This window comes from Oxyura jamaicensis, chromosome 5 (genome assembly GCF_011077185.1).
Source record: "Oxyura jamaicensis isolate SHBP4307 breed ruddy duck chromosome 5, BPBGC_Ojam_1.0, whole genome shotgun sequence".
Classification (NCBI taxonomy): Eukaryota; Metazoa; Chordata; class Aves; order Anseriformes; family Anatidae; genus Oxyura; species Oxyura jamaicensis.
The window spans coordinates 32654730-32680316 of NC_048897.1; the positions used below are offsets into that span (position 1 = coordinate 32654730).

Below are 25587 nucleotides of genomic sequence, written 5' to 3' on the forward strand. Positions count from 1 at the left end.
GGGCAGGGAGATTCAGAGTCTCCTTTTCAGTCCATTCAGGATACCCCTCACTGTCAGTGTTGGCATTGCAGGCTGCTCAAGGAGGGAAAGTGCCGATTCCTCTTGAGGAATCTGTCACAGGCTGTAGGTGTTCCTACTCCTCCCTTTCCAACCCCTTTTGCCTACCTTGCTGGCATTACTTCAAAGCATGAGCTTGCAAAGCATAAGTCCACTTCTCCTCTTATATTTTCTGGTGGGTGAGACCTTGAAACCCCCAAGATCTCTTCATGCTGTATAGGATGGTGTGGAAAGGGACAGACTCTGCTCAGAAGAGTTCATGCTGTTATTGTTAGTTGCAATGCCAAAAATTAATATAAGAGAGAGAGGCATTTGTGAAGAGAATCAATAAAATAGATTAGGTATTTAGGTAAAACATCTTGCAAAATGATAGCAAAAATAGGCATAGATACAAGAATGAAATATATAAAAATTAGCCAAATCCACAGGCCCATCAGTCTGTTGTTCTGTGAGGCAGCCGAACCTTTCTGGGTTTGTCTAATAGTTGTGATTGCTTGTTTGTATGCCTCAACTGTATTATCAACAGTGTAGCCATTATAACATAACCTCTGGTCCTCCTCTGCTCTTGTTTCTTCTGGTTCTGCATATTATGCTGAGGAGAATAAAAAGCTCTGGCAGCTTTGAAACAGTTAGATTCTGAATACAGCTAAATTGTAATCCCTCCCCTAACACTTCCATGAATTAACTTTCAAACCATTTCTTAAAAGCCTTATCAGCCTCTAATAAAATAATGGAAGCAATATTAAAAATGAGTCTATAACTATACAGGGTAACAGAACCATGAACAATAATCAGCGGCATTTAATAAACAAAATTCATAGCTGGCATTTGATTACTTTTGGACTGAGTTACAAAATTAATGGATGAAAGCAAGACAGTGGTTGTGATATATCTAGACTTCAATGAGTTATTTGACAAAAAGCCCTATATAATCTTGCTTGGAAAAGAAAAAACAATTAAAATTTGGCTTTCACATGAAGTGTTTTCTAAAATAAATTAGCAATACAAAATACAAAATGCAACAGCGTTTTCATGAACTGGGAAGGCTAGACAAATTGGAAGTTACTCTCATTTCTGTCTAGTGCTTTTCTTGGTTATCACAAAAAGGGGAAGAAATGACATATTAATGAAATGTGTAGATTTGACTAGAATGAGAAGAATTGCAATCATCAGTGTGGATAGAAAACAGCATAAATGTCGCTTAAGTGCCGTGACATCCTTCATAAAGCAGTAGGTGGATAATTCATCTGTAAAGAGATCTGATAAGCTGTACCTAGACTAAACTGTTAAGGGCCTTAAATACAGTAGGGAGGAGATGTGTCAAACAGTTTGTAAGAATTTTGAAAGGGCTTGATGATTAAAATTGTACGAGACTTGATTATGAGGGAACAGTGAAAGACCTAGTATGTACAGCTAAACTTAACACTGAGAAACTGGCAAGATATGAATGAAAGCCATCACTAAGCACCTAGAGAGCATAAACGCAAAGAAGAAAAAAATTATCCTGGTATTGTCTCAGGGGAATTAACTATAAGGGGTGCCACTCAGTTCTAAAGTGGTGTTTTAGGTCCCGTATCAAGAATGATCTTAACAATGAGACCTATATCTTCAGCTTATAGAGAGATTTTCCAAGTGAAAAGATTGAAGCCACTAAGTTTTTGAAAATTGGATTAAAAAAAAAAAATAATAAAAAATTGAAGTTCTTATTCTTGAGAGCCAGAGTTTCTCTTCCCCATCTAGTGGATGAGATAGCGACTTACAGGTGTACTACTTATTTTTTTTCCCTTATTCAGAGCTCAAATGTACTATACTAAAGATATGTACCCTTTGTTTTTCTGAGGATCTTTGTCTGCTCCACAGTGAAATTCTGTGTGTGTTGCACTTGTGGATGTCTGTTTCTCTGCGGGAGCAATAAACTGGTGTTGTATCAGCTAGTGATATAAAAATAGCCCACCAAATGCAAACAGAATGTTTTCATAAAGGAAACTGGGTGGTTTGCCATAACTGCATTAGTTCTAATGCACTACCAGTTCTCTTTTTTCTTTATCCATGTGTTAATTTTGTTCTTCAGTCTCCCCATCCCTTCTAGCTTAATTACCCTTCCTAGACTAGAGGCTGCTGCTGCCTTTTGGCTTCATTACCAGCTTTCATTTTCATTAAGAACCTTGCGCTAATGGACTGTTATAAAACAGAGTCATCGCTGGCAGGTGTTGCCAAATGACTCTCAGCATGATGGCATTTCTGTGCAATGGAGCAAACAGTCTGGACATTGGATTTGTGGAGCATCCAAGGGCTTGGGATAGAAGGCAAAGAGAGAAAAGTTTGGTGGATCAGTACAAAGAAACCCTCAAATGTTCACGCGAACAATGATGGGAAAAGAGCACAAAGAGCAAGTGGGTTCACTCTGAGACCTCCAACAGTGCCAGCATCTGCATCTGCTCAGGTTGTAAATATCACAGAAGAGCTTCTCAAACAGTTTTGTAGCAATGGTGGAGCCCATTATCATAAAGTACTAATCCTTATAGCCTTCCAGTTCAGAAGGGAATGAAAGCGTGTATACTATCTCATTGACTGTGTGAAATCATATATCAAAATAAACTTTCTGACTCATGTCATCTAACATTAGTAGTGAGAATGCACATTTCTGCTGCAGAGATATCTGTCATAGTTGTCTGTGTGTGCCCTCTGAACCGTTCAGTGATGTTGGAACAAATGTTCATCAGGAAAGTGCAAGGACTTCCTTTATTGTCCTTCAAGGAGCTGATTGTCCCAGTCTAAATAACTAAAGGCATGTCCCAAAAGAAATACTGCCAGATTTTGACTCTTAAGAGGGGAAGAAAAGTGTTTCAGCACTGAAGATTATTCTTTATTGATCTAAATTCTCTCAACTTTTGTTATTGTCTTCCAAAAGACCAGAAAAGCTCACCATATACATACGAAAGCAAACACCGAGCAGAGGGACAGGATGGCTCCACTTGCCGATAGGCAAATGGTGCACTTTGCATATTCATTCCTGGCTTCTTTTGGATTTGGTTGTGTTTCCCATTTGTGCTCTTCTTTCCCTTCTTACCCAACACAGGTTTTGTGTCTCCTGTGTGATCTGTCTATGCTTTAGCAGCAAGTGACAGGGTGGCATCACTTGCTGAGAAGTAGTGACTTTCTTCTCTCAGTTCTTTTCATTCCTCTTTCAAGGCACTGCTCCCCTGCAGTAAAAAGTCCAATTTGCAGATGGGCCAGTCGCACAGGGTAGGCAAGGAAAGCTTTATCTGGCTGACTGCAGGCTACGTGTTTTGGCTGAGTGTAAGGTGTGCTTTCCTCTAATTCTTGACCTTTTAGCAGTCCTTGGGACACTTTTAAGAAAGAATGGCTTTTCACAGACCAGTGCAGTTAGTGTCCAGCTGTTGCTGAAGAGGGAGGGAGTCATCCATACTGACACGTACTGCGGGGCTTCATCCAGTAGCTCTTATTTAAGCAGAACTTTTAATGATTGTGTGCCAGATGGGATTTGTCGTACTGGTTTCTATGCCCCATCGTTCTCTCCTTCAAGGGATGACCTCAGAAAACACCTTCCAGAATGAGGGAAAATGTGTTTCACTGGGGGGGGGGGGGGGGGGGCGGGGGAGCAGTGGCAGGAGGGAGAGGACCTCCTGGGGTGGGCAGTGGGGCTGGCATAACCGGACTTCAGTAGCCCAATGGACTGCAGCACAGCGTGGTCATGGCAGACTACTGGCAGGAGCAAACAAAGAGCCAGGTCCTACAGGTGGTGTAAGGACAGACTTTTTCCCAGAGACCCTGTTAGAGCTGTGCAGGTTGTGCTGCAGCCAGAGGATTGCTAAATTGTTTGTTGAAACAGGGCGGAGGAAAAGCCCCCCAGCAAAGGCAAGGCAGGTAACTTGAAACTTTTTAATAATCTGCTGTATGTCATTGCTTTAATTTTCTCCATCCCCCAAAATTTAATAGGCCTAATACAAGTTCTAAAACAGCTTGGTTCTGAGTATAAAACATCTGTAGTCCTGCTCACTGCTGCATGAGCCTTTAAGCCCTGATCACATCAGAGTCCCATAATAACTCGAAGGAGACTTCTGACTGAGAGCAGCGTGTGCATGCCGCCATGTACCACCTGCGTGCCATCCCAGCAGGTGAGGATATTTGACCACGGGCTCTGCTGGTCTTCTGTGACTCTGGCTTTTTGCAACACTGAATAACACCAGAAACTTTCTGTTCACCTGAGCTCCCCTGTGGAGGTACAGCTGGTGGACTTCCCTTCTGCCTTTAACCCCGTCTGACATTAACTCTGTGTCATCATTTTCTAGGCTTAAGTGGCTGCAGCCAAAGGCTCATTTTCCATCTTTTATTTAAGTAAACCTTACAGGAAATTTTACTGTTTTAGAATAAGGGAAAATTGCTCCTAGTTAGAAGAATTTGTAAGCAGGTATAAATCTCTCTTCCCTTTTCTCCAGTAATTCTTTCTAGGTCACACAGTGGAGCTTTGCCAGTACATGCTTAACTCTGACCCCGTGTTTCTTCAGTGTCTTTTCCTTGTACTTGCATAAATGTTGTGTATATCTGGAGGATTCCAGTCTAAAGTGATCAAAGTTAAATGTGTGAAGAAACTGGAGCTCAAATCACTTCAAAGTGGATTAGGCTAAATAATGAGAATACATAGCTGGAGAATAATCTTACAGTGAGCAGCAGGCAGCACGGGGCAGAACGTAAGTTGCTGTAACCTGATAAATCTCAGGGAAAGGTGTTAAAGAGCATCCTAGTGGCGAGTGTTATTTATTAACACTTGCTTTTATGTTCCATCATTTTTGCTGTGTTTTTGTTGTTGTCCTTCATCTGTCAGGCTCTTGTGCTAGGAAGTTTTGTGGTAGGCAGGGTTTCTCAGTACGTGCGTTCTTTCTCCTCATCAGGGCTCTTCTATTGTTGGAATTGTATGAAGGTGTGAGGCCAGTACTCCTTGCTCTGTCGGTGGCTCCCCCCCGGTGAGTCACATTTCTTTGCCAGTACTGATTGTGTTCCCACAATTGCTGTGTGGGTTAGGGAATGACTAGTGCCTCGTCTTCAAAGGGGAGGAGGATGAAGAGGGTCCCTTACGGAATTAGAAGCACAGGAGGGAACGAAACCCAGACACTCTTGCCTATTTGGGGGCATTAATTGTATGCGTACTCTAAACATGAGATTTCACTATTCATCAAGAATGGGGCAGAATTTGGTCTAATAGGTTGAAAAAAACCCTATGATGAGTAGAGCTATTATCTTCCTCCAGAAGGTGATTTACTTGTTATTGCTGGGCTGTGACTCAGCCCTTTCTTTCTGAAGGGATAAATCATTCCTAGCAGAGTAAATGTCGCATGTAGATGTATCAGTGACTCCAGAAAAAGTTGCCCTTTAACAGCTTCCTGGTAACATTTCCCTTGCAGCGCTTGGGTAAATGCAGTGACAGAATAAAGGGAGCATCTATCCCCTTCTTCAGCCCCTCTTCATCACAGCCTGTCATTGCCACCTCGGGGCCACGGTGTCCTAAAGGGAATGACTCAGACCACTGGCAGAGCGGATAATGCCACCCCGAGAGGAGCTTGGGCAGCATGTAAATCTCAGGCCTTGGGACAGGAGCTGACTGGGACCTCAGTGTGTAATCACAGAGGCCGTGCTCCGTGGTGGAGTGCGTTGAGACAACGTTCTTGGAGTTCAGGGGACTTGTGCTAATTCATGCCAAAGGAGAATCTGCTTGACAGATGAATGGAGCAGGGAGCAGGTAGTGCAGGGAGGGTGGGAAGGTCACGGTGTGGAAGGCCGTAAGTACTGATGAACTGGTTGCTACTTAAGTTTAGGGTTGTGAGCCCATAGAGAAATTGTCTGCCTCAACATTCTTGCATATACCATCCTCTTCACCGTAATAATGCCTTATCTTTTTATGACAGCACGCTTGCAAAGAAGAATCTGGCTAGATTAGGAAACAGAAATGGGATCTTTACCTTTTGTCACGCAGGCCATCTCTATGACTGTAGTCACTGGCTGGCATTGATTGTTCTTTCCATCCGACAGCTCTTCAGTGATCTCTGCTAAACGAGGTGGTGAATTTTAGTCCTGCTGTGAACAAGAAGGGATAGGTGTCCTCCTCGTAAGGCCTTGCTTCCTTCTCTGTCTTAACTTTAGAGATGCTCCAGAACTGCATAGTTATTTCTCCTTTTATTTAGTTCTCTTGGAGAAATCAAGGGTTGGCCCATGAAATAGAGGCAACTTCCAGCTTGAGGAAACCACATCAAACCTTTCCTCTGAAATCTTTAAAAAACGAACATTACATTAAAAATAAGGATCTGTGGATGACCTGCGTATATATGTGAACAGGTGCTACAGGGACAGACGTTGCTTTAGGCCTCCGAAGTTCGTCTGTACGCAGGCATTGGTATGTCTCTCACGGCGCAGACCAAAGCTGGGTCACACGAGGCTTTAGAGTGTTTTAAGTGTGGTACAGCCAAATGCAGTGATGTTAAGTTAGCAGCATGCTTAATGAGAGTGATCATCAGAAGGCTTTTTCAGGGAGAAGGGAGAAAGGAGGAGAGGTCAGAATGGTAACAAAACGCTCCTGAATTGCTGTCTAGAGAGGAGAGACTTTCCTGATTTACTGTCTGGAGAAAAAAGGCTTCCCATGAGTGTCAGTGCTGCCACACAGCTCTTCAGATAACAGAAGTGTTGTAAGAGAATAGAAGTAGTTACAGGAGTTTATTGTCTTACTGTACCTTAGGGTCCAAAAATGGGAGAAAAATTGTAATTGTGATATTAAACACCTTTCCTAACAGCAAACGGAGTTTGCTGCCAAAGAGCTGCAGGCTTAGCAACTGGGAAAATAAGTGGAATGCAAAGATGTTTTATAGTCAGACGTCCCAAAGTACCCCTGTTTGAGCCCTGCCAGGCAGACCCTGCAAGAAGTGGGAGTAGATCTGGACACTTTCTCTATAAAATTGTCTCTCTGTGGATCTCAACAGTGGCTTTTAGGTTTGCTGTGCAGCTGTAGTGATTTTGGATGACTGAGTTCTAGAATCAAGTATTGGATCTTTTGTTTTCTGAATTCCTCAAGGTTTTGGTACTGGGGACTGGCAGCAGAAGTTAGTCAAAGAGCAGAGTTAGTGTTTTTCCTCAGGAACCTTGAATAACACCCCCTGAGGTTTAAAATTTCTCTTATTTCAAACTCTCTGTGATGTTGCAGCTGAATTAGTGAGTCCTGAATCTTTGTTTCTTCTGCTGACAGATCTCAGGCTCCTCCTCTTCAGACAGCCCTAGAACTGCTCGCAAAAAAGCATTTTTTTGACCAGCTCCTGGACTTGAAACAGCCTTAAGTGTATCAATTTCCTCTTCCACCTTCAGCACAATTTAACTCTACCTGTTTTATTTTATTACTCAAAACTTTTCCGAGTAGAGGTTGTATGAAAGAGAGAACAGAAAGTTTTGCTGTATTGATAAAATCTTACACACCGTCTCCTCTATATGTTCTCTTTGGTAGGAATCCAGGGAAGAGCAGAAGTATTTAATAAGTAAGCTGGATACAATACTAAGTTTGTAAAGAGAACTGTGAATCATAGGAGTTAAAGATCTGTGGAAGCGCCTCATCCATCTCCCTGCCAGTGCACTTCTGCTTTGTACAGCATAAAGTGAAAATAGTGCTCTCCTTGTAATACCGTTTCTATTGGTATCGTTATCATATGAAGAAGAAATGAGTGTGTGTGTGAGCGTGTGTGTGCGTGCACGGGTTGGCAGTTGGCTCATTTGGTGCTTAAGTATTCACTGGCAATTGCCAACATTGTTCCTTATTTTATTAGCTTTTTCCAAGTAGTTCCATTTTTACTAAGGGCAGCAGGGTTTATGGCAGCAATATTTCTCACAGTGTCAGAGATAAAATATCAGGCTAATAACAGAGTCTCTGGTAATGTAAATTGCAAAGGGGAAACGATCTCGTTTTGAGGAAGTCCTGCCTGGGAAGGTTAAGTCTCCTGTTTGAGAGGCAGTCCGTGGAATTTGATATGCTTCATGCTCTCTAGGAAGATAAATGATGTCTTAAGTGATGGAAGGTGGGGGGGGGGGGGGGGCGAGATCCAATTTCAGTTACTGCTTTCCCTGGTAGATAATAACTCAGACTCTTTTACTGAGGGCCTCATCCTGAGAGGAGATAAGCACCCATGACTCCACCGGTGTCAGAAAGGGTTTGGAGTGTTTGGTCTTCTGCTGAAAACCCCTGCAAAAAAATGCTTTCCAAACAGGCTTTCCCCTCTGGAAGTGGGGTAGGGAAAGGAAACAAGGACAAAATTGTTCTCCCTTGCCACCTTCCTTTCCTTTTTTATTCTCCCTAAAAAGATTTTTTGCAAGATGAAGAAAAGTTCCTCCCTTTGGCCCCATGCAGAGCTAGATCTCCCAAAGTGAAACTAAGAAGGGAAAGAGGTGGAGAGGTGGTAATACCTTTTTTTTTTTTTTTTTTTTTTTTTTTTTTTTTTTTCAGGAAATGGAAGTCTATTTTTTTTTTTTTTTCTGCTAGAACATGTGAGCAATATGTCCTACACCTTGCTTGATTTGTTACAAGGTCTTATAATTTGACTTTTCTGAAGACCTCCTTAGGATAACGCATACATCCATAAGATAGCATGAATATATAGCATGCAGTACCTAGCATGCATTTCATGTGTACGTGTATTCTAGGGCGATTGTAGGAGCTGCTGTCAGTCTCACCACTGTCAGAATCAGAAAACGTGGAGCCTGAATTGGGTCTTTAATGAAAAGCAGGGCCTGAGGAGAAAACAAACAAACAAACAAACAAACAAAAAAAAAAAACAAAAAAACAGGCAGAGTATCTTAGAGTAGCACAGAAGTAATTACAAGCTGGTGGGCTGGGTACCTTCATTGGAAGAAACATCAAGTTTGAGATGAAGAGGAAGGTACAATCCACTGCAGAAGGCAGGCTGAAGTGAAATCTACCTCATCTTGGCAGGAGCTCAGGCTCTGAGTTTTTAGAACATTAAAACAATGATGAAATTAGGCCACTGATTCTACTAATTCAGCCTTGATCAGCTTCCCTACTTCTAGCAACAATTAAATGCTTATCTCTTTCCTTTACATGCATTAAATTAATCAGCCATGAGCTAAAAATAATACAGTGCTTAGACTGAGACCCACCACATTTTCCTTGTAGCTTGGACCTCTGCTGGTTCAGTATGCATTCAGAGGACTGAGAATATCTGTGGAAAAAGCAGCATAGTATTTCTTAGAACAAATATAACATTATAGTACTCAGTTGTGCCACATTGGTGAGAGAACACTGGCAGAGGACGGATGTTGTTGCACAATATTGAGCTGGGGAAACGTTGATGATGTATGTTTTAGCAATGCTTATGTGTAAAGCTAGGTACTAGCCATCTGCTCAGTCAGAGACTATCCTTGAACTAAAAACTAGAAAGCCACAGAGCAAATAGAGGTTGGAAGAGGAGAAAGACGGGTCATTAGGAGATGCAGAAAAGGAAGGAGGTCCAACTTGTCTGTTCTAGAGTGTATCCCAATTGCTTGACAAGCTTTTATCTGTTTACCGCTGAAAAAAACTTCTGCTGAAGTCAAATAAATTTGAGAATACATGCATTTCAGGATGAGTTTTTTTTTTTTTTTTCTAAGGTATAGCTGTGTGTTCTGGTGAACCATACAGCCATTCCCTTCTTAATGTCATCCAGATGTGAAGGTTTTCTCCAATGTTTTAGGGTAGAGGACTTGACACTCTATGCTCAGGAGTTGCATTTGACTTTTTAGAGGAGCACCATACCTGAATTAAATTGAGCACACTTATTTTATTCATTTATTTATTTGTCCAGAACTGGTTCCCATCCAGTCAGCTCCTAAGCATGCACAGAGACAGCTTACAAATGCCTGCTGCTGGCCAGGTGGATGTGCCCTTAGTTCCTAGTGGTTTTGCTCCTCCTGGTGAGGCCACAGTTTGAGAGACAGCTAAGGTGTCTTTTGGTTGTAGATCACTGAACCAGATATTTCTGAGTTATCATAATGCAAGATCTGTTATTTCTACTTTTTATATGGCTTTGGGTACGTCTCAATCACCCCCTCCTCCCCCCCCCCCCTTTTTTTTTTTTTGCCAGTAAGATGGGACTAGAAATATACTCTGGGATGCTTTGAGTATTATTTTGCTTCTAAAAAGCCCTATGCAAAGCTGTGAAGATACATACATAAAAAGAATAGTAAGTAAATTATTTCCTTGGTGAAGCATGTTGGTGCTTCAAAACTTCAAAACACCCTGGTGTTTTGAAGCACCTTGTTGGTTTTAAATGATAATATGTGTTATCATTCCTTGTCATCCTGCTCCTGAAGAAGAACCAGCACTAGAAATTCAGGAGGTGAAATATTGCAGTTAAGATGCACCAAAATACTGTTGTGATATCCAAGCCTGGAACAGCCCTGAGAGCTGCGGGTCAGATCACAGAGCCTCTGCAGAGATAAGCATGGAGCTCAAGAGCAGAGCAGAAAGAGGCCATGTCCACAAAGGCTCAGCATTTTATTTACTTCAAAGAAACAGAGCTTTGTCTTTATGCAGCACACAGACTTCTGCCATGTGTCTGAGTCAGGCTTGGATTTTCCTCACCCCTCTTCGTGATGTCAGTATAGTCTATCTCATTTGAATTTGTTTTGGAAAGCCTTCAGAATATGTCATAAATAGTTCAGGAACCACCTACCGTAACTTTGGATGCTATAAAATTAATGACAAAGATAAAAACGTGTGCTACAAATGAGTGCAGCAGTGTACTGCATAGGGCTGTGGGTCAAGGAAGCTTACCCAGTTCATCTGGCTTTATGATATTTAGCCTTTCAATTTTAGGTGCCTTACATCTGCTAGTAAGGGGCAGATTTGCTTAGTGCTTTACCAGGTGATAGGAAGGAACACCACTACCTCCTTAAGCAGCGTGCTGCTCTCTGTGCTCCCAGACCAGGGTGGCAGTCTGCTGTGGCCTCCATCTGTGAAATGCAGAGAGTAGAGCTGATAGAATTGCTCTTTAAATGAGAGGAAGCTCGGTCTCTGAGTTTTTGAGGGCAGACAAAACGACAAGCAATGCTGTTCTCCGTATGGAACATCTTTAGGTCTGTTGGAAGTGCCAGCTGAAGAGCTGATTTGCATGCAATGAACTAAGTTGGGTTTGAAGATAAGAGAAATCCCAAATGATAAATCTGGGAGCCGGGCAGGGCTGGAGGGCGTCAGTTAATGTTTAGCACAAAACCCCATTTGCTAACGGTACCCTGGCTCCATCGGGTGAGAACAAGGACGTTACCACGAGGTGCGGGTGATTGATTGCCTCAGAGCACACATGTAGCACAAGTAGTAATGTGATATAGGGTGCACATTACAAGCAATTACAATATGAATAAGTTATCAATGGAAGGAGGTAGAGGACTGGAAAGCAGCTTTATTAACCCCCTGCAGTTATGCTGAAAAAGTTTATGTGTTGCTGTGAATTACAATCATGGTGACAAATGCCAGTGCCCAGAGAGTTTCTGATCACAGCCTCTCCAGCAGGCAGTGTTCTGCCATAATAATTTAGAGCAACAATCCATATATATTCAAAATAAAAGGAATGAGGAAGATGGTGTGTAAAACCCTGAGAATTTGCTCACTGGTGAACAAACCTTGTGATAAAATCTGCTTCAGGTTTTCTTACTGGGTTCTTTGGCTTTACTGTCTCATGAAACAAAAGTTCCCAGTGTTATCCTTTCTTGTGCTGTGGTGTGGTTTATTATTTCCAACTAAGCTGAAGACACAGGGGTAAAAGCCTGGGGGAAAAGCTTCGTGACAGAATATTGGTTCAGATCAGTGTCACATCTTTGGGAGGAACAAGGGAAGGCACCGAGTGGTACATGAAAGCATCCTTATGGCTTTATACCAACTTCATGCCTCCAGTTGTTGGAACATCTCATGCAATGAGAGGTGCAAGCCTGCTCTTGTGTAACTTAGATCTGTCCACTCACAGGTGCGCTTTGGGTGGCTTGCAAATTGTGGTTCCACCCAGGAGCCGTGTCCTCTCTCTTCCTCTCTCCCTTCTGTGGTGTATCACATGCTACAGCCTGTGGAAGGGCAGCATTTCTATCCCCCAAGCCTCCTGTCCCCACCTTTTCCTCTGTGTGTAGTAAGAAGTTCATAGAGGGGCTGCATAAAGTAAAGGTGATCAAAATATTCTGAAAAATATATTTTTGAAAAATTTCTTCAATGAAAATAAATTTTTCTCAGGCAGTGGAGCCTGAAAAATAATCTATTAGCTGCATACATTTAAATGCTTAATTTTGTTTTACTATTAGCCACCCACAAAGCCACCTGATATATTTCAGTGATCAAAGCACTTCTCTGAAATTTGATACTTTTCAAAATTCTGAATAAAATAAGGTCAGAAAACTTACTACTTTTATGGCAAGATCTGCCCCAAGACAGAGGGCAGAATCTGTCCTGGTGATTCATTTGGCATTTTCCTTCCCCAAGTTTACTCAGAACTAATGCCCAGAATTGTTGCTAAATGTACCATGTAACTGGTGGCTAAATATTTCAAATGAACACGTTTTCACTTAAAATCATGAAAAATCCAGTGGTATTTTTTCTACGTCTTGGAGTTTTCACCCCCAGAGTCTTAATTAATTTCTAACTCAGGTGATTCAATTGCTGTTCTCCTTTTCCCCTACTGTTTCAATTGATTACAATTCAGTCTTTACACCCGTCTTAAATATTCTGCAGTGTGCTTTTAAGCAGCCTCTGCTCTGAAACAGAAGTGGCTGCACATCAGTGATGGGAGCAGTGATTTAAGAGTTTGTAAATAAAATGCTTGGAGATCCCTGGTGTTGAAGTTGATAGGTAAATGTAGTGCTGCCTAATTATTGTTTGGTAACAAGAGCCTTATTAAGATTATCTTTAGACTTGTTTCTGCTTGTTTCCCTGGGTTTCATGAATGTGTGTTTTTCTCTTTGGCATCTTAAGCTGTTGTATTTGCGAAGAGTGTGCATGAGGACCTTTAACGGATGCTTTATTCCATTTGCAAAATTATATATTTAGATGTATTTGGATTTTTTTTCCTGCTCAGTCTAAAGGGAGAAGCTAAGGAAGTAACTCCTTTATCTTCCTGTTTTTCTTCTACAGTCACCTCCCAGCAGGAGGTGCACCAAGTGTTCCTAGAAGGGAAATTGAGGCCTGTATTCATACCAACATAGGTAGATTTTTTCTCTGGGATATGGCCTTTAAATAATACACATCTTGGCACAGAAGGACTGAATCTCAGTTTCCCCTTCTGTGAAAGAGGCCACCTTATAGGAATACTTATATTTGTTATTATTTATTGTATCTACAGTATTAAAGGCGTGCAATCTACTTTCTTGCAATTAAAAAACAACTCATTGTCTCAGAGAGTTGTCATCTCATTGAAACTGCCTTCACACAAATCTTACCTGACTTAAGGGAAAGATACTTTGTTTTCATTGAGATTAAGCAATATGTGTAGAAAACCTTCAGTTTTTAGATTATTTTTAAAGAAATAGATATGGGTTTGGGAGGGGAAGACTCAAATACTGCCCCCGGCGATATGTGGAACCAGAGCTGCTCATGCAGACCAGAGGGCTTTCATGGGTCATCTCTGTGGCCCTGGTGGTCATCCCCTGGAGACGCCACTACTGTGGGGCATCTTTTGCAAGTACAGCACTGTGTGCATGGCAGTAGATTTGTTATGTTAAGTTAGATAACCCTTTTTTTGATCTGGAAATTGTTTAAAAGACCTCTGAAATTCTTGGTTAAAGGCACTACAATAAGAGGAGGCTGCTCTCCTGGTGGGCGTGCTCCGGTCCTGCAGCGTGCAATGAGGAGGCACTGCGATTAACCCAGCCTTGTGTGCGGTCAGTGTGCGAAGGACAAACCAGCAGCCGATGCATTAACCGAGAACAAGTTCACTCAGATTAAAAAAAGTTAATGAACGTTTTTGAGACATTGAGATCCTATCAGGGACCACCTGCCTGGAATGAGCATTTACCATATGGTGCCTTTGGAAGCTAATATTGATTCTCATTATTTTCAACGATTGCAAACATTGCAGGTGTTTTGTAATAATCTCTATTGTCTAATTAGAACACTCTCAAAAGTAGATCATTCTGCCTGCTAACGAATATTGATTTGAACAGCTGAGTTTGCCTTGTATGAGTGATGGGAGTGTGCTAGCTGACACTTAGCAGTCTCTTTTGCTGACTGATTAATCCAGGAAGAGGAGGCTAGAGCTGGGTGAGTAGATGACTCGATTCACCCTGAGGTCTTATCAGCACTGACATCAGTTTTCCAGTCAAGGAAAGCATTGATACACTTTCAAAACTATTTTTTTTTGTCTAATGGGGAATGAAAAAAATAAGGTAAAAAAGTGGAAGCCATTGCAGAGACGATGAGCCATCACAAAAATCTTTATGTAGGGATGGGATACTTGAGTTTGCACGTTTCTGTCATTCCTGACACACAGTTATTTCTGTTATTGCTGATGTGCAGTCATTTCTTGGAAAGTACCAGGTAAAGCTCATGAGCAAACGGCCCTGGAGAAGGTCACAGAGGATTTGACAGGAGTGCTTTTCTTCCCTTTTGTGCTTGGTAATACTTCTGAAAATGTAGATATAGATAATCAACACAGACTAAAAGAAAAGCTTAAAGGTGACTGGAGAAACTGATCTCTATTAACTTTTTTTTGGTGAAATCCAAGAGGCTAAATGAGAGCTGTTGGGAGTAAATTGGAGAGACTCCTCTCTCTGTCTCCTTGATGTCAGTTTGCTGCCTGTGTTAATGTGGGTAACTTTCTCCCATGAAGAAGATCATACCTGAATTCCAGCAGGGAGAGAATGCGGGTGCCGGGGCCCTTTGGCTTTTCAGCCTCTCTGGCGCATAAAGAATTAGAAATGCAGCTTGCTTGCATCTTAAAAACTTTTCTGATAAAGGTGGATGTAGATGAATGTTACTGTTCATGGGCTTATGAAACTTCAGCATGGAAGTTGAAACCTTAAGGGTCAGGGACAAGTAGATATTCAGGCATCCAAAACATGAGAGGGAAGGGAGATCACTGGTTATGATCTTTCTTTCTGTACAGGCTCAGGTATTTCACTGATTATTATAGTATCAGAAACCAGTGTTAGCTGTTAGGTAGTTGCTTTTTGAGATCTTGGGATGCAATTCTCCCCACATCTGCTTTGAGAGGCTCGTTTTAACAGCATGAGAGAAACACACCACAAAATGGTTGAAGTTCATATTTTCAGAGCTGCCAAGTGTTGTTCACATGCCTGCTATGATACCTGCACTTCTGATGAGTCTTTTATGGCTTCGTCTGTTTCAGAGAAGATGATGAGGAAAGAACAAGTAATGTACCACTCCACAAATCAGCATGTTGCCTACGGTTTGGGGCATTTTCCAGTCTTGTCTCTGCTGCTTTTTATAACTCTGTCTTTATGGAGGTGTATGTATTCCACAGGATCATCAGTAGTAACTCAAGTAGTTGCAGTATAAGAGAAATCAATCTCAAAGATGTGGGTTTAAATCTAATAGTGCGACCTGATAAGGGAGAAAATGAAATTACTGCTTCCTTCTTGTTTAGTATAAGTGCTTGACTTGAGTTCTTTTTAGTGGTCTCGTTTTCATTAATGGGAACAGGCTTAGGCAGTTGGCTAGAGGGAGTTTGAAGGACCTGAAGAGCAAGGAAGATTTTTGTCTTGGTCCCAGAGACCAGAAGAACGTACCTAAGCTCCAAAGAGGTTAAAACTCAATTTGGAAAATTCACCTTTCCAGATAAATATCCTTATCCTCAATGTGTGTGTCACTGACACATGTAATGGAACAAGTGCTGCAGGACACTACTAACATGTTATGGTGGGTTAATATGGTGTGTTAACAAACAAACAATACCCACAACAATAAAACACCAACCAAATCAAAACTTTAGCTTGAAATGCAGTTCGGAATCTTCCTGAGGCTGGAAGAGGATGTTAATGCTTTTCTGCTATCACTGAGTCTCTGTGTGGATCCTAGCCAAAAAGGCTTTTCATTAGTATGTTTTAATTGACTTGCTATAGCAAGTTCAGGGAATTTCCTCTGTTTTAATCAGGACTGTTTTCAGGAAATTCCCAGCCTGCTTTCTGCACAGTACAGGGGATTTCAGCTACATAAGCAGAAAAAATGCCCACTTCTTCTCTTTTCTCTTTTGTTGCTTCAAAATGTCTGTCTAGTTTCAGAAAAGGGAAATTGGTGAAGCCAATTCTTGGATAGTGCCTACATTGTTTTAATGACCACCATGATTCACCTCCTAATTAAAACACATTACTTGAAAGTTCCAAATCTGACTCTGTCACTAAGTCTTAAATGATAGCTGTTTCAAAAGTTTGGCAGTAGGGCACCACTTATGATACATGTGATAGATACCATGTAGGTGAAGAAGCCAGGAGCTGTCTTCTGCCCTAGACTGGCAATGAGAACATGACCGATGAACTCAGGGGCTGCTGTAGTTCTTTCCTTGGGCATGGGAGCAATGCTAGGTTTTTCTTGTTTTGAGAGCTGGGCATAGGGACCAGCCTGTCCTGGCAGCGTGGCCGGCAGCAAGCCTGGCTCCATACATCTGTGGCTCCATTTCAGTGCAGCTTTGATAGCCACAGACTTTTATGAAACACTCAGCTCAAAGAGAGGAAATTAGTGTCACGGGGACTGTTTTCTTTATGGGAAAGACTCGGTTGGATGGAACAGCCAATAAAGATGTTAATGTATTTTTCCCATGCATAACCCACATATTTCCCTGGATGGGGTCTTTATTTCTGAGGTGAATGGCACTGTTCTGAGGAACACTTAACACGTAGCTTCCAGGGAACTGGGAAAACGCTTGGTTTTCTGGTAGGAAAGATGTTCCATTTTTAAGATCTAATGATAACTTCTTGGGTTGTGACTCTGGGTGAATAAAACAGCACTGCTTTCACAGTTAGGAAGATTTCCCCCTGCCTGAGCTGTTAGCCTATTGATATAGCAATCAGTAATGTCTCTGTAAAGGCTTATGTTCACTCTCACCACCATGGTTTGTCCATCATTATTTTGACCTTGGAATTCATCCCTTTTCTTATTATAATGTGAATTAAGCACTGCTAAAAGGTGTGTGATTAACTGAATGGGGTGCATATCAGTACCCCTGTCTAGACCTGATCAGGAGCATGGGCCCTGTCCCCTGCCAGTCACATGCTGTCCCTCCTGCAAGGAGCACCAGTTCCAGCCCTAGAACCTAGACGCTGGTGTCTAAACTCAGTAATTGTTATATATGCCTTGTTCATTTTTGGAGAAAATAGAAAATATCAGCCTCTAAGTTTATGCAGATTTTTTTTCCTGCCTTTCCTATGTACTTGCTGTATGTGCTGTAAGTGATTGCTAAAAAGGTTGCAGCTGATGGTCTCTGCTGAGGTAACTATACCTGCTACACCCTGGTACAGGCCCCGGTGCACAGGAGTCTGGGGACATTTGGGATCTTCTCATGGCACAGCAAACGGCTGTCCATTACACAGGCTTCTGCGGCCTGCAGTGAAAGCTGTAGAAAATATTGTAGGTCAGGATCAAAAATAGTGGTGTGTCTGGTTAGGCATGCCAGGTGACCCAGTTTGTGTTGGTTTGCCTCAGCATCCTGCAAAAATGGTGAAATAGCTTGGCTGTGTGCTGCTGAGGCTGGTTGCTGCTGCTAAGCAGGGCTTGAGGCCAACTGGTGGCCCAGAATGTCCGTCGTGGGCACACACCACTGAAGGGGGCTGCTGGAGCTGTGGAAAGTCACCATCTTCATTCTGTGCTAAGGAGAGGTCTGCGTCTTACATGTCTCTTGGCTAGGGCTACGCTGAAACTGAAAAGGTTATCCTAGGCTGGATGAAATTTGGAGCTTGTGAGGGGCCTGTTGGAGTTCGATGCCGGGATTTTGTTTTTGCCCTTGAGACTGAATGGGGAGCTGCACCTGTGGGCCTGGGGTTTCTATTTAAGCTCAGCCCTGGGCCCTCCTTACTTTTTGGGCTGTGTTGGAGAAGCGCTAGTCTGTGGTGTGCCCGGCCGTGGAGCCCCTTGATGCAGACTTCAGCATGAAGACTGACTGCTCAGCGTGGTTTTTGGCCCATCTTGGTCATCATGGCAGTGACTAGTAACTTCTGGCTGTTGTCCGAGCCCTGACCTGTGGATCGGCTTCCCAGTTCAACCCTGGACCTGCCTCATCGCCGCAATGCTACCCGAGGACCTGCACTGCTAACCGGACCTTGCTGCTATCTCCAGGTTGGTCTTCCTTGTCATGCTTGGTTTCTGTGGGATAGGCCTCGGTCCTGCTGGTCAGGTTATTCTTCTCAGCTCCTGTCCCTCAGGGAACAGCTGGCTGTTGGTGCTCCCTGACACTGAGTTATAATCTACAGGAGTCCTGGATTTAGTGTTACAGTTGTCATCTTTAGGGTTTTGTGGGATTAGGCTGGAGTTGTGATTCACAGCAGGTTCAGTATAGCTTTGAGACTTACAGGGCTCTCCTGGGTCAAATGAAGGTGGTAATCTGCAAGGTTTTTGAAGCCGTAAGTATTGTTGTGGACTGTTGTAATAGCCAGAGTAGTGTTCTGGGGGAATTTTTTCCAAGCTGTCTTGCAAGATATCTTGAGATTTTTGGCATGAAGAGTTCCATAGAGTACAACCAATTTCCTGTAGTGACTCACCTGACATTTCCATGTTTAGGACCGCAGAAAGAATCTTCTGGAACAGGTGAGCATGCACAGCCAGGATACTTGCCAAGCTGCTGTTTTGTGGGTGGTGGTGGTGTATTTTTTTGTTGATATATATATTTTTTACTTTATTTTCTTTTTTTTTTTGACTTTATTTTTATTATTATTATTTTTTAAATTTTTGTTTAGATACCAGACTGGTTTTAATCTTGAGGACAAGAAGTATTGTGAGACTAGACTGAGACTGGGGCTGATGAGCTATGGCTATGGCTAACTCTCTGAACTGTTGCAGTCTTTCGAGTACTTAATATTAAGGTTCAAAATAGAACTGGATTTTGAATGGCGTCCTGACCTGAAATTAGGCTTAAGGCATAAAAAAAACCTTTTACCTGTCACCTGAACTGTTTTGAGTCCGAAAACTGAAAATGTGAAGAAAGCCTTTCTGTCACCCAGTAGTCTTCTGTTGCCCTGCATCTTCTCTGGCAACCATAGTGGGGCATAGTAAGAGAATATTTGATAAAGTGATGTACAATGGGTACAGAAAGTTAGGATGAAATGTGCATCCTTAAACTGTTGTGTTTTTCCCCCCTGATTTTCAAGTGATTCTTTTTAGTTTTCTTAAGAAAAATGAAGAGCTATTGAAGAACCTTAATAAAGATCTTACTGTAGGGACAAGGTTGATGCAATCTCCTATTTAAAATGAACTGGTTCAGGTTTTGGTAAAATACTTAATATCTCAGTGATAGGAACTATCTCATCCTGTGCAATTTTTAATTTAAAGTATATTCTCCTGGGGTGTTTCAAACTGACAAAACTGACCTCAAGAAGTACATGTACATAAAGTTAAACTTCTTCCCCACCTAATCTCATGTAAGAAAATCCTCCTTTCAATTTTCCTAGGAGAGCTTTCTCTTTGCCTTTGTAAGTGTGTATCTGATTATTGGGATCCTTGACTTTTGCCGATCTCTGGGTATTTGCTTTGGTCTTTGGTAATACTTTACCTTGGTAATACTAAAGATGATCAAAATTACTCTGCTTTATTGGGTTCAGGTGTGACAGTGTACACCTGAATATATTGTGTACTGTATATTGTGCACAGGTATGCCATTTAAAAGTGTCATAAGGGTTGTTGAAATAGCATAAACTTGGGTAAGTAAGACCTGAGGAATATGCTTGTGCTTGTGCTGGTAATAATGTGGTATAGCTCTCCATAGGTCAATTATACTCACACTTTCAAACTTGTGTACCTTCAGAAAGATATCGTCACTCCTGAACTCTTGCTGCTCAAGGCATCTGCTAAGCAAAGAAACAACATAGGAAGTAGGAGGAACTAGGGAATTTAAGTACAGGCTTTGTTTTGCTATCAGTTCGCTATATGACCTTGAGTAAGTTGCTTATCTTTAACTCTTGTGAATCCTATCTCATTAGATAGCAAATTAGAGGGATGGTAGATGTATTTTGTGTTTATGTTGCACTGGTGCCCCGTGAGATGGAGATTATCATGGACAGCACTAAGAACTACCATGAAATATGTAAACCAAATACAGCAATAGGAAGGAGCTGATAATATTGTTGGTGTCTTGCAATGGAGACCTGTTTTATGAAGATCTGAGACCTGTTTTTTGAAGATCTGGTTATAATAAAACAACTAAATTCACAAAGACTGCTATGGTGTTGGATGTAGGCCACACTTTATCTCGTCACTGTGATAAAAAGCATAAAAGTACATACATGGCTGCTGGATTGGATAGTCCTAGGACTGAATTTTCTACCTATCTGTGCATTGGTCCTATTGTTTGAGTTTACCTGAAATAGAAATCTGAGCAGGACAGAGTACTGAGCAGGACAGAGTACGGGTGGGAGGAGAATGGAGTTGTACTTGGCTCACCCACTGCAGCTTCAGCTGTTTTCCTCCCTGCCACCAGCTTTTTGGCTGTCCCATATGCTGTTAGCTGTACTTGAGTGTCCATCTGTACACATACAGTCTCCCAGGGAAACTGCTGAGATCTTACTTACTGCAATGGAGATGGAGAGCACATCAAACACATCACCAGCCTTTGCTGCTCATTTAATGGGTGGCAGCAGCCACTTTTTGTCTATTTCTTTTTACTGCCATTTTATGCACACCAATGTCTGAGACAGCTAGCTAGAATGGGGAGGTCTAATCCTAAACCTTTCCCAATGGCATCTCCCATTATTTCCTCCTGGCTCTTGGTTAGAGGGAGGTGGGTCATGGATGTAGAATAGAAGACTGGTCTTGTGTCCATGTTAAAGGAAAGTGGTACTAAACAGTTCACTCTTGGATTAATTAGAAGAAGCTCCCCTAACAAGGGAGATCCATTGGAGACACTGTTTTTGTCTGCTTCTATTTACTCTGCCTTGTGCTGTCTAATTGCTGCAGTGGCAGCCCTTTGTCCGCAGTGAAGAGCCTTTCTGAGGATTAGGGATTGTTTGCCAGTGTCCTGCACTCCTGCTGCTGTTCTTGTAGAAATGCCTCTCTCCCTCTTCTGAGCAATTCAGTTCCGTAAGTGATAGCTTGCAGGAAGGTTATCTGTAAATACATGCTCTATGCATTGGTGCTGAACCTTTCGTCTCAGGTAGGAGTGGCTTGGTACCAGTAATTTTCCTGACTTAGCACTAATGAGCTCTGGTACACACTGAGCTCCTGCACTTTCTGCACTTCTGCAGTCCTCTTGCCTATGCTTAGCTGTTGGCTTTCTTGTACCCAAAAGACTGTTGTGGTGGCTGCGTGGTGCCACATCAGCTCTAAAAAGGCAAGTCTAGATATAGCTTGCATTGCGAATGAATATGATGTTTTCTTAGTTTTTTTTTTTTTTTTTCTTTTCTTTTCTTTTTTTTTTTCACCCCAACACTTGCCTTCTTTCTTAATTTACAAGCATGGTAACTTCACAACCTGTGTGACTTTCTCCTGTTACATAAGTGTCCAGCGTGTGAAAACAAAGCTGTGTCCATACAGGATCACTGTGTAGCTAGATCTCTGGACCAGATTCTTAAAGCATAGCTCAGTTTCCATGCTAATACGCAATTTCTGTTCTTCCCAACTTAGTCTAGTATTTCTTTCTGATAATGCATTCCCTCCAGTCTTTTCTGTGGTCTTTCAAGAAACGATATTAGTCATATTCTTGGACAACTGAAAGGACAGTTCTTAGCAGAAAGACTTGTTTCCTCAGTGGGATTTGTAGTAGGTAAGGATTCCAAGTCTAGTAGTCATGGATAATCAATAAAAAAGTGAACAGAAAGCAAACAAGGGGTTAATTGTTTTATTATAATCATTTTTTCAGGAACGTTGAGTCTCCCAAAGGCTTATGTGAGCAGGCTTCGTGTTGCCTGAATTTGAAATTCAGCAGTGAAATTCCCTTTTCATAGAGGGGCAAAGTGATTTGGTTACTTTTTAATGCGCAGAACAACACAGCACAATAGTTAACGGAGATGGAACCTACATTGTGCTTCCTCTTGGAAGATCACTCAAGATAAATGCTATTCATTTGGTGATCCAGTTTTTAAAGAATTACAGTGTGAGCAAATGGGACAAAGAATGTGCAGGGAATCTGAAAATGAGATAGTCCACCGCTTCTGCAGAACTGTCTGAATAGGAGCGATAAGAGAAAGGAATGGGATACCTGCCTGTATTCAATTGCCTACGTGAAAAAATAAAAAAGACAAGCTAGCTGTGCTTGATAAAATCAAGACTGGCAGCTTACAGAGCCAGGACGATGTTTGTTGTTTAACGTTTGTAGATTAACAAAACTCACTGGATTTTTGAAATATGCTTGCATTTAAAGTTAGGTTTTGCTTGTGCAGTTGTTTTGTTATTTCTGAATAAAATTGAATCAAACAGTAAAAAGTTTTAACTTGGTGGCAGCTGTAGAAAGAGGATTGCATGAGGGAGTTATACAGCTGGGAAGACTTTCCTGAGCATCTGCCTTCCTCCAGCCACTAGTAAGTGAATCGTGGTTGAAGTTCAGAGTGTTTGGGATCTCTTACTTGATCGTAAGTGTGTTCTTCATAGGCCTGGAAGTCTTCTGAGAAGCATGCTTGATAGGTTCTTGGGCAGACTTGCAGGAGAGTATCTTGTAGACACCAAAGCTTTCTTCTTACCTTTTTACTCAGGTCCTGCATTTTGATCACAGTACAGAATAGTTAGAAAGTCTCGGTCAATTTCTCAGTGAGGTTGAGTGAAGCACGAGGTTGCAGAGAATGATGGCTGAGTGAGTCTCTGGTATTAGCAACTAGGAGGAGACATGGTGAGGAGAGATTTGGTGGAAAAGTGGATAGGGATGTATTCAGAAGTGAAAGAAGAAAACATGATGGATGGAAAGAGAAATGAAGTGCTAAGGGGAGAGAAGACAATGCATCAAACGCAGGAAGATGTACCATGTTTTGCAGACAAGAAGAGTTGGAATGAAGCGGGGACACAAGTTAAACAGGAGTAATTGCACATTTACTAACTAGAAAGCTGAACAATGCTACAATTGCATACAGTTACAGTTTGTTTGACTTTAATTTGAAGAGTGACTTAGGGTCATTAGGAGTTAGCCTTGTCAATTAGAAACTGATCTCAACTAGTAGATATTCTTAGCCCTGGATCATGGTTTAGTGTATGAGCAGGAGAGGAAGACTTCCAGGTTCCACACCTTGAAGGAAATGTGATTCATTAAGTACAGCTAGGATTGTGGGTGTCAGTGGCCCTTCTGGAGGTGGGAATCTGAAGCATGGAGATATTAAAGCTGACTGTCAAAAACATCTGCAAAGTTGCATCTGCATTGTAGCACAACCAATGGAGCTGCTTTGGGAGATTTTTGTGCGGTGACCTAGAAATCATCTCTCACTGCAGCTGCTGGGATATTGGTGTTCAGAGCCTCTAAGCATCAGGGCTAATGTGGTTCAAGTTGGAAGGACAAAATGAAGCCATTTGAAAACAGTAAAAATTTTAAATACTGGACTCGGTGACTTGCCTCAGGTCACTAACCAATTCAGAGTTTGGAGCAGAGCACAGAAGTCCCAACTCCTACTTTGCCTTGGCTACTGTGTGCATTTGGATCAGCACACATTCTTCCAAGAGAGAAGGTCTTGAACTGCAGCTGCTGATGGCCTTGTATTTCCACAACCATGTTTGTTTCAACCCTTCCTTAATCATGCTTGGGCATGGAAGTTTATACGGGTGTGATAAAGAAGAGTGCAGATAACCCTCTGTCCTCCTGTCTTGGCCCTTTTGGGATCAAAAGGAAAAAAGTGAGTTGGGAGGAAGGGAATGCAGCCACGTTCCAGTAAGAAAATAATAGCAACATAAGTTAACAAATAGATATTTAATTCCTGGTGACTTTGAATATTCCAGTTGCCATAACAACACGCTGAGACTGTGGCATATTTTACAGCACATGCATTTAAAGAACTTTATGAGCCATAACCAGAAAATTCCATCAGGATTAAAAGCAAACAAAACTGAAAATACACAGTTATTAGCTCTCCATCAGCTTATGTAAAACCTAGGAAATCGAGGGTATGTGTTCTGTACTCAGATGGAAGCAGCCCCATGGAAAAGCACATGGAGGCTGCCATGCTGGTAATGCTTTTGCCCATAGATCAGTAACAGTTTGGAGGCCGTCTGCCAGAGGGGGACCATCTCATTTGTGGGGACCATTCTATCCCTGACTTTGCTCGCAGAATGATCTGGGGAGAAAATGTTGGTGATTGCCTAAACCTGAGTTTTTTTTTTTTTTTTTTGCTTTAATTACAATTTGAAATTCTGCTGGTTTGGGTTTAGAGCTTGTATGGGACCTCTAACCATCCTACCATCTGCTGGCAGTGGGGCCACAAGGGGAGGTACTGTTGTGAGGAAGCCACCTTGACGCTAAGGTGAGGGATCCTAGCTTTCTTTAGCAGCCACCATCTCCTAGGGAGCCATGATCACTTTCTGTGGTGAGTAGGCAACCTTCATTTCCAGTCAGAAGAGCAGGAGTTCACACACTGGGTTCTGTACTTTGAATCCAGCATTTGCTCCTTTGCCTTGCAGAAGTCTTGCTCCTCATCATATGTAAGTTGGCGTAACCTTGCCTTGCTGGTTTCACCAGCTCCAAATTTGGCTGTGGTTTTCCTAACCTGCTGTTAGTGACGACACCCTTAAAAACAGACAGAGAAGAGCTAAGAAAAGGATGCCTGCCTGTGTCTGCAGCCTGGCTGGGATTCATTTTCAGAAGAGTGGGTCTGCCTGGCTCATGTGACCAGTATCTGACCTAAAAAAGTTGGCTTAACTTTCAGCTCTGTTGCTTTTCCCACTGCTGACCACCTCAGCAGAAAGGCCTGCTCTGAAGAAGCTTATCCCCACAGTCTGAAATACCTCCCTGACTCCTACTGCCAAAAGATGCTGTTGTTACCTGCTCAGTTACCAAAGCAGCGTTTGCTCCCCCTCCGTTTCTTTGGAATTGCATGGTGTCAGTTACGAAATCTGTGACATCTGCAGAATACTCGGACAGCACCAAAGAACGGACTTTATATCAAAACAAATAGCACAGAGCAGTCATTGTGTCCTCTGTATGTTTGGTCTCTTCCAAGGAATTCCTTCTCAAAACTTTTCTGTGATGTGATAAAATCATGTATTTTTGTAGTGGTATTTTGATTTATCCTTTATGATGTGTAGTTTTGAACTCTTCCAGAGGTTCTATTAAATTTTCTTCTGAAGCATATAAAGTATAAGGTAAAGTAATTCTTTGAATTTTTATTTAATTTGGTTTGGAAAGGAAGGTATTTTAAGTTTGCCTGACTTGAACCATGATA

The 25587-nt window shown here is 42.0% G+C and overlaps 1 protein-coding gene and 1 long non-coding RNA gene across 31 annotated transcripts in view; both read left to right on the forward strand.

Annotated features, from left to right (window-relative positions):
• NRXN3 (neurexin 3) overlaps positions 1-25587 on the forward strand; it is a 979693-nt gene that overhangs the window by 104046 nt on the left and 850060 nt on the right. The gene's annotated exons all lie outside the window — the stretch shown is intronic.
• On the forward strand, positions 21901-22449 carry LOC118168217. Its single transcript, XR_004751430.1, has 2 exons — positions 21901-21998; positions 22095-22449. It is a non-coding gene; the product is annotated as an uncharacterized LOC118168217 (long non-coding RNA).